Raw genomic sequence first — 10,367 nt, 5'->3', positions numbered from 1 at the left:
TCATCTCAAGGACTGGTGAGTAACAGTGAAAGTTATGCATTTTTGCATTGCAAATAAATCTACCATGCCAATGACACACGCACTTTACAGTGTTGCTTATTTTAAAAGGATTGCATCTAAATCTTAATATCACTCACTGGCATCTAAATCATAATCTAACTAGTAACTGCTATATACTAAACACTTGAGAGTACTAGATTTGAATAGCATAAAGTGACATCTAAATGGGTGTTGACTGGTTTTCTGTGAGAGAGTCTTTTATTTTAAAGGATAGGTGTAGGCCTACTGTATAGCAGATTTTAATCATCTTGTCTTTAATAGTATAGGGATAACATGATCTAGGCCCTTTGGCCACTTATGGAAAGTAAAAAGAAAAGTGAAGTTGATATTTTGGGCTTCTTGCAAATGATTGAAATCAGAACATATCTGTGTTCAGAGGCTCATGTTGATGATATTGAAACATCCAGATAATGTATCCTTAGAGCCAGACTATACAGGATTTAAATGCTGAACACATATGCTATTACTAGAAGTGACTCTCTCCCAAAGTGCTTTCTATGCAGATAAAATGTCTCTTTCTGATGTTTAGATGCTGGTAGTAGTAAAGGGAGGAGTTACTTTAGTCTTGAAATGAAACAGAGGGCCTGGAATCTGGATTGTTGTATTTTAGTTGTCAAGGAAGGGCCCTTTTCCCCTATGTTTTGAAGGATAAAGCAGGATCTATCAGTCATAATGTCACTCACAAATGAGAGCTGGTCATTTTGAACACACCTGGAGGCATTGACTGCTTGACCTTCGACTGAGGTAAAAAGAAATTTTGTTGAGGGAGGAAGGAAGAGGAGGATTGTCCTGTCAAGATTAAGGTGACGAGTAAACGTTCAGTTTGATTTGTCCATAAAGCATGCAGAAATCCTTTCAGGAGTTGAGTAATATATCAGTAATGCAGAGGTACGAGAAGTTAATTGAGGAAAACATCTCGAGTCCCACCCCCAACCAAAGGGGTATAAATATTAAGAAGATCAGTAAGGTATGGAGGAGCGAGATTGTGAAGTGCCTTGAATGTGAGAAGCAGAATTTTGAAATCAATACGATTCGTCAATGGAAGCCAGTGTAGTCGCTGGAGAATTGGTGAAATGTGCTCAGTAGAAGGAGTTCTAGAAAGAACACGAGCTGCAGAGTCCTGAATCAACTGAAGTTTATAGAGAAGTTTGGAAGGAAGACCATTAATAAGAACAGCATTACAATAACTGATATGTGCAACCAGTGCATGGATAAAGATTGCAGTGTTGTTCATTGTGAGGGAAGGGTGGAGATGAATAATACTACACAGGTGAAAGTATGTACTAGGCGTAATATTAATAAGATGAGCTTTGAAGAAAAGTGTGCTATTCAGAATGACACCCAGACTCTTAACCTGCAGGGAGGGATAAATTGCATTATGATCAATATCCACGGAGAAACAAACAATCAAATTTAGTCAGAGTAGATCTTGTGCCTACAAGTAGGACCTCGTTTTAATCACTAGCCGCGTTTCCATTACCCTTCAAATTGCGCAAATTGAAATTGCGAATTGAAAAGACGCCCGATGGAAACACGTCAATTTTCGCAAAAACTTCGCAAAAACGATAATTTTTTCTGCTCGCATGAGGAGGTTTTTCAGGCAATTCAAAAAAGACATTTTTCGCATATGTGCCGCTCTCAAGTATAAGAGTCTTTCCTTGCCATTAATGATTGGATAACACACATAGGCTACGTCTCCTTTGATTAATAATAATGGCCAGTGCAGTGGCTGGGATATAGGCCTAGTACATAAACCTACTAACGTCCGTTGCTATGATGTTTGGAATGATTATCGCGAGAGGAAAAAATTAAGTTTTAGTCGCATAACATCGGTTAATGGAAACGCCGTCATTTCGCAATAGTTTTTTGTCGACATTTTGAAAAAATCGCAAGAGTTTTGCGCAAATCTGTAATGGAAACGCGGCTATTATTGTGTTTCAAAAAGTTAGCTGAAAGACAATCTTTAATTTAAGCTAAACAGCTAGAGTAAAGAAGGTGGAAGAAAAGAGTCAGAGGGTTTGGAAAACAGGTAGAGCTGGGTGTCATAGCAGTGAAAATGGATACCATATTTCCTAAAAATATGGCCAAGAGGGAGTAAGTGGATAATGAATAGAAGTGGGCACAAAAAAAAAGAACCCTGAGGAACACCAGAAGTAACTGTAGATGGTCTTGATCGGAATTTTTTAAGTTGGACAAACTGAGTGCGACCAGAGAGATATGATCTAAACCAGGACAGGGGGGTGCAAGTGATCTCAATAGAAACTAACCTGTCAAGGAGTATCTTATGTAAGATGGTATCAAAGGCCGCACTCAGGTCGAGAAGGACAAGTGTGGTTAATAAACCAGAGTCAGCTGCCAACAACAGATCATTAGTGATTTTAACAAGAGCAGTCTCTCTGTGGTGGGGACGGAAGCCAGATTGAAATTGCTCAATTAATTTGTTATTGGAGAGATGATCATGGACCTGAGTTGCAACACATTTTTCCAGGATTTTAGAAATAAATGGCCAATTAGAATTCGGATGTAATTATCAAGACTAGATGGATCATGTATAATTTAAAAAAGGTACAATGGTGTACTTTTGACAATTTTTTACCTTGTTAAGGGGTTAAGTGGAATATTATTGCCGAGTGTGTACCTTGTATAGTTGTATTTCATTATAAAGTGATAGATGTTTGGGCAATAACCTATTTATTTATTTATTTATTTATTTATTTATTTATTTATTTATTTATTTATTTATTTATTTATTTATTTATTTATTTATTTATTTAGCTTGTAGAAATGACAGGTGTTCTTGTGGTGTCAATGTTATCTTGACAAACATTTGATTAGTAACACTACATTTATGGCTCAAATGACTGGCCCTAAAACTTCTATGCCCAGAAATGAGTGCCAATATGGTGTTGGGCAAAACATTCCAAAAAAAGCTAAGTCCAGTCAAGATTGCACCTGTACTGTGTCATTCATCCAGTAGGTGGCAGTGCATTCATACCAGAGTAACACACTCGAATGAATTGCTGTGTGCTGTGACACCATGGTCAATTTTAATCCGTTTCTCTTTGAGAAACAAATGGTATTGTGTATTTCTATCTGCCAGCCACAGCAAAAGCCCCATTAAATGAAAAAGAACAGAAAGAACGGGGGAGGAAATGGAAAAACAGTACTGCATTGTGGCATGTTCAACACTGTGGGTAGAATGTTTTGTCCCCTTTACTTACTGTGTCCCATTCTTTAGCCTTAGCTCACTTGTTTAAGTGTGTGTGTGTATCTGTGTAGGATGGTGTGAGGTCATACTGTGTGAGATATGAGCCTCTGTGGGGAATTCAGACACACTGACCAACACTGTGGGCAGTGGAAGACAACGTCTCTCTCTCGGGCCTTTCGCTCTCTTCTGTAAGTCTCAGAGGAGCATAAAGAGCTGTTGTAAGTACTTTAATGTGCTCAGCATGATTGCTAGTGAGGAAAACCACACACATGCTCAGAGAGTAAGTTACAGCTTTGATTTAATCAGAGGAAACTGCAAGACACTGGATATTAAAGTAAATGTTCACACTTGATGTTTAATAATAACTGACTGCATTTATACCTTTTTATATAAAACATTCACCTTCATTTGTGCGTTATACAAACAGAAAAAAAAAACAGTTCCATACAGCACATATTTAAAGGTGAAGTGTGACAATATATATTGGGTCCATATCATACTGAGCAATGTATATATTAATAGGATGCATTGAATTATGCTTTAATCAAAAGTGAAAGCAAATATATTTATAATGTTACAAAAAAATCTATTTAAAAAAAATTCTGTACTTTTGTTCTTTCAGGATTCTTTAATGAATAGAAAGTTCAAATCTATCACTGTTTCCACAAAAATATTAAGAAGCACAACTGTTTTCAACATTGATAATAATAACAAATGTTTCTTGAGCAGCGTATTAAAATTATTTCTGAAGGATCATGTGACACTGAAGACTGGAGTAATGATGCTGAAAATTCAGCTTTACCATCACAGGAAGAAATTAAATTTGAAAGTATATTAAAGTTATTTTACATTGTAATAATGTCACAATGTTACTGTTTTTACTATATTTTTTGTTTAAATGAATGCATATATATTAATATATACAGTACACATATTCACTTGTGTTGTACTGACAGACAAATAATTTTTAGTTTTTAGTGTACTAAACTACAACTATCATCTTAAAACATTTTTTTTTATAAATAATGGTCATAAATAAATAATTTGCTAAATTTGTAATGTGCTTTTTATGATATAATATTTTCCACTCTCTCCGCCTCAGTACTTCTGCATGTTTATTGTATACATTTTTTTACTGTAACCTTTGGGAAACTCAGCAAGTAACACTCCTCGAACATGCAGTCAGTAAACTGTTCTGACTGTCCCGATTCAGCCTTCATTTCACTCGTCTATTAGCTGCTCTCCATCCTCTCTCTTTGTCTCCTGAGCTTGAGAACAGAAAGACCGAACATTCACACAGGACTGAAGAGCAGTTTAGAGGGGAGGGCAGCTTTAAAAAGCCTTTTTCAGTTTGGACGACATCCTCTGCTTTATTTTGCTCATTTTGTGTGCACTCCACCTCTCCCATTCCCTCCATTCCTTTTCATCCTTTGATTTTGTTCTGCCTTTCATCTCTCCATCCGTAGGCTTTTTATCCTTTCTTTTTTCCACCAGGTGACGCACTGCAAACACAATACAGCTAAAGAGGAAAAAAGACGGATGACTTTTGAGTGCCTCCTCCTCTCTCTGTTAAAGGGCAGACATTCAGTGAGCGATCTGGTGGGTGCTACTGAAGTTGTGTGTGTGTGTGTGTGTGTGTGTGTGTGTGTGTGTGTGTGTGTGTGTGTGTGTGTGTGTGTGTGTGTGTGTGTGTGTGTGTGTGTGTGTGTGTGTGTGTGTCAGTGAAGTTGGGGATTATGTGTGTTTGACTCTAGCTGCTGGTCTGAAAAGAGTCAGTTGAAACAGGTGCACCTGTGTTCCTACACTGAATAATGAATGAATGACTGAAAGAGAAACATGAAGAACTGAGAAATAAGGGGAAAAAGAGGGTTTTGTGAGGGATGGGTGTGTGAATGTTGTATGCACTGCACAAATCATTTTGAAGCAGGGTTTTTGTTTTGTTTTACAGAAATACATCTAAACAGCCGTAAAACAAGTTAAATAACTGGAAAAAAGGGTGAAAATATTGTATTAATAATATATAATAATACTGTATTATATGATATATATTTATATATTGGCTATTTTGTTCTGGTTGAAAGCATAAATCTAACAAAATTTAGATTTAGGTTTCAAACAAGGGGAAAAACTATTTTTATATTTATCTTGTAGAATGCTTATATACTGTATGTATATATTTATTATTTTTTATAGGAAAACAAGAAAAAAAAATATTAAGAGAACCATTTTTGCAGCTTGTATTTTTTGTCTTTATCCTAATCACCGTGTGAACCTTGTCCTGTGTCCTCTGTTTATTTTCTTTCTGTTCTTTCTCACGCTTACCACATTCTGCCAATTCGATATGGTGTTTTATTCTTTTCGTATGCTCATCTCTCTCGCTCTTTCTCTCTGAGAGTTTGTGTCAGCGTGTGTATTTGGCAGTAAACAAAGATATGCTTGATTGTTCCCGTGGTTGCCATGCCTGCTGTGTCATTGTCTTGGTTGGCATCAACACTAGGTTTTGTTTTCAAAATATTCATGGTTTATTGACCTTTCAGATTATGACCTCATTTGAGTTTATAGGATTGAGGTGATAAAAGTATATTTAATGTACTACTAATAATAATAATTATGATAATGATAATGACAAAAAATGTAATGTACATGTCCAAAACTTTGAGACCACTTAATCTTACTGGGGGCAAGAAGATTTAATTTATTTATTTATATATTTTATGAAGATTTCCCTTTTTTTCAAAAAAGTGATAGTAAAGGCTTTTACATTGTTACAATAAATTTTATTTCAAATAAATGCTGTTCTTTTGAACTCATCAAAGGATGAGATAAAGCCACAAAAAATAATAAGCAGCACAAGTTCAACATTATTGTGTTACAAAGAAACATTATTGAGCAGCAAATCAGCATATTGGAATTATTTCTGAAGTATCATGTGATACTGAAGACTGTAATGATGTGACTGTAATGATGTATCAGTAATGATGCTGAAAATTCAGCTTTGCCACCACATGAATAAATGACATTTTAAAATGTATTACAATAGAAAACATATATTTTAAATTGTAATACTATTACCAGAAAAAAATTCTTACCCACCCCAAACTTTTAAATGGGTGTATTTCTTCTTTTAAAATATTTCATTTTTAATTCTGAGATTGAAGTAGTACCACAGCAATAGTAGATTTGTTGTTCAAACAGTTTGTCTTGTATAAATGGGTGTGTCACTGTGGCAGCATCTGGTTTTAGATTGTAAAGCTATGAGTTCTGGAAGGGCAGAGGTCGTTTCTGTGGAGATGTTAATGTGTAAGTGTGTGTTGTGCGGTGATGTCTGGGGCATACAGCTTTACCCCGCCCACCTCAGTGACCTCAACATTCACCTGCCAACCTGGCCAGTCGCCATAGCTACTTACAGCCCGTAATAAAGTGCGAGATGACTGAGTAGCAGGTGGCAGGATGGGTGGGATTTCGGTATGTCACTGACAACAGTTCTGAGTGCTTGTTTTGAATACAGACAGATACAGGAAGGATTGTGAAGAAATTGACAGACCATTTTATAAAATATTTGAAGTGTGTGTGTGTGTGTGTGTGTGTGTGTGTGTGTGTGTGTGTGTGTGTGTGTGTGTGTGTGTGTGTGTGTGTGTGTGTGTGTGTGTGTGTGTTTGGATCTGTAAGATTGCTATCCCATCATTCTGGAGAATGGCCCATAGATCATCCAAAACCACCTTACTACACACAAACACATGCTCACAGTTCACAGCATATCGAGTTTATCAGCGTCTACTGCTCTTGGTATTTGTGTAGGTGGGTGTGGATACAGGTTCTTGGTGTGTCCACATTGTATGTGTGAGTGAAGGCACATTTGGTAATTTGCTATGTACCATCTGCCTATTGAGTCTATTTTGGATGCTGGTATGGATAACGGTCCACACACTGAACTCAAAGTAAAAGGTGTTCCTAGTCTGTAACTCTATTTAGTATGACCAAGTATAAGAGTGTCACAAAGCGACCCCTGGAGATCTGCTTTGGATAGCGTGTGGGTTCGTTTGTGATAAATATATAAAAAGAAAAGGATGGCTCTACTCACAACAGCACTGTCATGCAAGGTGTAATTTATTTACAGCACCAAAGATGTATACAAAAGTCCACGAGTGATGGTGTGATATATACAGTGTAATCTTCAAAACCCCAAAATATAAAGTGTCAAAGAAACAAACTGGAAAATAAAGATGAAAAAAAGATATATAAACAAAATATACACAAAGGGTATCTTCAATATACTCGCTCTGGTAGTTTGCTCACAGCACCAGAGTTGCACGCTCGCTGTTGACTTGGTTAACAAGTCCTAAATTTGAGTCTGGCCTCCCCTTTTATAGGCCAGACTCCGCCCCTTCTCTGGGCGTACCATTTATTTGGTAATTAAAATCATTATTGACATCTATGTGTATCAGACTTCACATATATCCAATAAACACAGGTTTCAACACAAATCCTCATATTAACATTATAAAACACATAACAAAACACAATAACACATATGACTGACACTTTCTTCAATATTTTGTCAGCCCCTCTACAAACAACACAAATGGTTTTGTCGGACTTCTAACATAGTGTGCTGGCGCAGCACCAACAGTGATGTCATAAAAGCGGGAGCCACTCAATCAATCGGTTTCGCCGGCGCCACCAGCCAGTTTGATTACACCAAAACACTTGCGACACCCGACAAACAATTACAGGATACACGACACATAAACGAGACAAACTGCATGTGGTGTACAATGTATGATCAGGATATAACTGCGGCAGGGAAATGTAGTGTGTGAAACTGTCCATTGGCTATCGGGGTTGCATGTGCACCCGCTCCACCGACAACCAAGCGGAGAGGAGGGAAATCAGCGTGGTGAGTAAGTGTGTGTGTGGGTGCGGTATGTGTGTGTGTGTGTGTGTGCACTGTGCCAGCGAGAATGTCTACTTTCTCACATCACCTCCCTCTTCTGTTGGTCGTGTACTGTCCGGGTACTGTCGTCCTGGTCTATGCCGCACCTTAAACTTATATGGCTGGAGGCTTAGGTACCACCTCTTTACTTTAGAGTTGTGGTCCTTCATTTTCTGGATCCACGTTAGTGCTCTGTGGTCAGTCTCCAGATTAAACTCCCTCCCCAGGAGATAATATCTTAGGCTTTCAAGGGACCACTTGATGGCGAGACACTCCTTCTTCACAGCTGAGTTCCTGGTCTCCCTGGGCACCAGCTTCCTGCTGATGTAGACCACTGGATTTTTTCCTTCCCCATCCCCCTGGGCCAGGACAGCCCCAACTCCTGTGGCTGAGGCGTCTACCTGGAACAGGAATCTCTGGGTCAAATCAGGGTTTTGTAAGACCGGGCTGGAGCACATCTTCTCTTTGAGAGATCTGAAGGCTGCCTCACAGTCCTCGGTCCACTGAATCAGGCTCCTTGCTGATTTTGCCAGCAGGTTAGTAAGCGGTGTAGCGATGGATGCAAAGTTAGGGATAAACCTCCAATACCAGCCCACCAGGCCTAGAAAGGATTGCATCGCCTTCTTTGTCTTAGGCCTTGGGCTCCTTCGGATAGCGTCCATTTGGGGTCTCATTTTGCCATTGCCCAGGTGATACCCCAGGTAACTGGTCTCCTATCTTGCCCACTCACATTTCCTGACATTGAGGGTGAGTCCTGCCTCTTGGATCGGTCTCAGGGTATCTTTCAGGTGTTCCTCCCAAGAGTTACTGAAGATCACCACGTCATCCAAGTAAGCAGCTGCCAATTCCTCACATCCCTGAAGAACTTGATCCATCAGTCTTTGAAATGTGGCAGGTGCCCCGTGTGGGCCAAAGGGATGAACCGTAAAATGGTATAGCCCCATCGGTGTTCTGAATGCTGTGTACTGTCTGGATTCGTTATCGAGGGGCACTTGCCAGTACCCCTTGCACAAGTCCAGGGTGGTAATGTATCGGGCCTGTCCGATTCTCTCCAGCAAGTCATCTGTTCGCGGCATGGGGTAAGCATCGAAACGGGACTGTGCATTTAGCTTGCGGAAGTCTATGAAGACACGTAGCGTTCCGTCTTTCTTTGGGACAATGACTACGGGACTGCTCCACTCGCTCCTTGATGGCTCAATCACTCCCATTTCGAGCATAGTCTTTACTTCCTCCTTCAAGGAATCCACTAGCCTTTCCGGTACTCTGTATGGTCGCTGTCTTGAAGGCATTGGGTCAGGGAGGTGGATTGTGTGGTGAATTTGCTTTGTTATCCCCGGCCGCTGGCTGAACAAAGCAGGGAACCGTTCCAGAAGGCGTCGCAGCTGAACCCTGTTGGGGTCCTTCAGGTGCTTCAGGTTCACCTCTGCTGGTTCTCTCTGTGCCTCATCAGTCATCTCCGGCACTTCCCTCACCATCATCGCCGTCCCTTGCTTTACAGGTGGCTCTTTCCATTCTTTGAGCAGGTTGATGTGATATGTCTGCTTGGCTTTACCCTTATCTGGATGGTGGATCTCGTAGGTCACCGGTCCCATCTTCCTCACTAAGGTGTACGGCCCTTGCCATTTGGCTAGTAGCTTGTTAGTCGTTGTTGGCAGTAGTCGTAGTACCTTCTGCCCCGACTGTAGCTGTCTCTCTCTTGTATTCTGGTCGTACCACGTTTTCTGAGCTATCTGTGCTTCTTTCAGGTTCTCGCTTGCCTGTTTTTGATAACGTTCAAGCCGGTCCCTCATCTCCAGCACATACTGAACGATACCCTTCTCTTCTCTGCAAGCAGGATGCTCCCAGCTCTTCCGTATCAGGTCCAGGGGTCCTTGAACTTGCCAGCCGTATAGGAGCTCGAAAGGGGAGAAACCGGTTGAAGCTTGAGGTACTTCTTTGTAAGCAAACAGCAGGAATGGGAGCCATTTGTCCCAGTCCCATCCCGTGTGTGACACAAACTTCTGCAGCATATTCTTCAGTGTCTGGTTGAATCTCACCACCAAGCCGTCTGTCTGCGGATGGTATGCGCTGGTTCTGGTGGCTTTGATGCTCAACTGGCTGTGAAGCTGCCCCATTAGCCGCGACGTGAAGTTTTTGTACCTTGATCTGTTAGAATGTCCTCAGGGA

This window comes from Leuciscus leuciscus (assembly GCF_965113295.1).
Source record: "Leuciscus leuciscus genome assembly, chromosome: 13".
NCBI lineage: Eukaryota > Metazoa > Chordata > Actinopteri > Cypriniformes > Leuciscidae > Leuciscus > Leuciscus leuciscus.
This window is presented reverse-complemented; position numbering follows the sequence as displayed.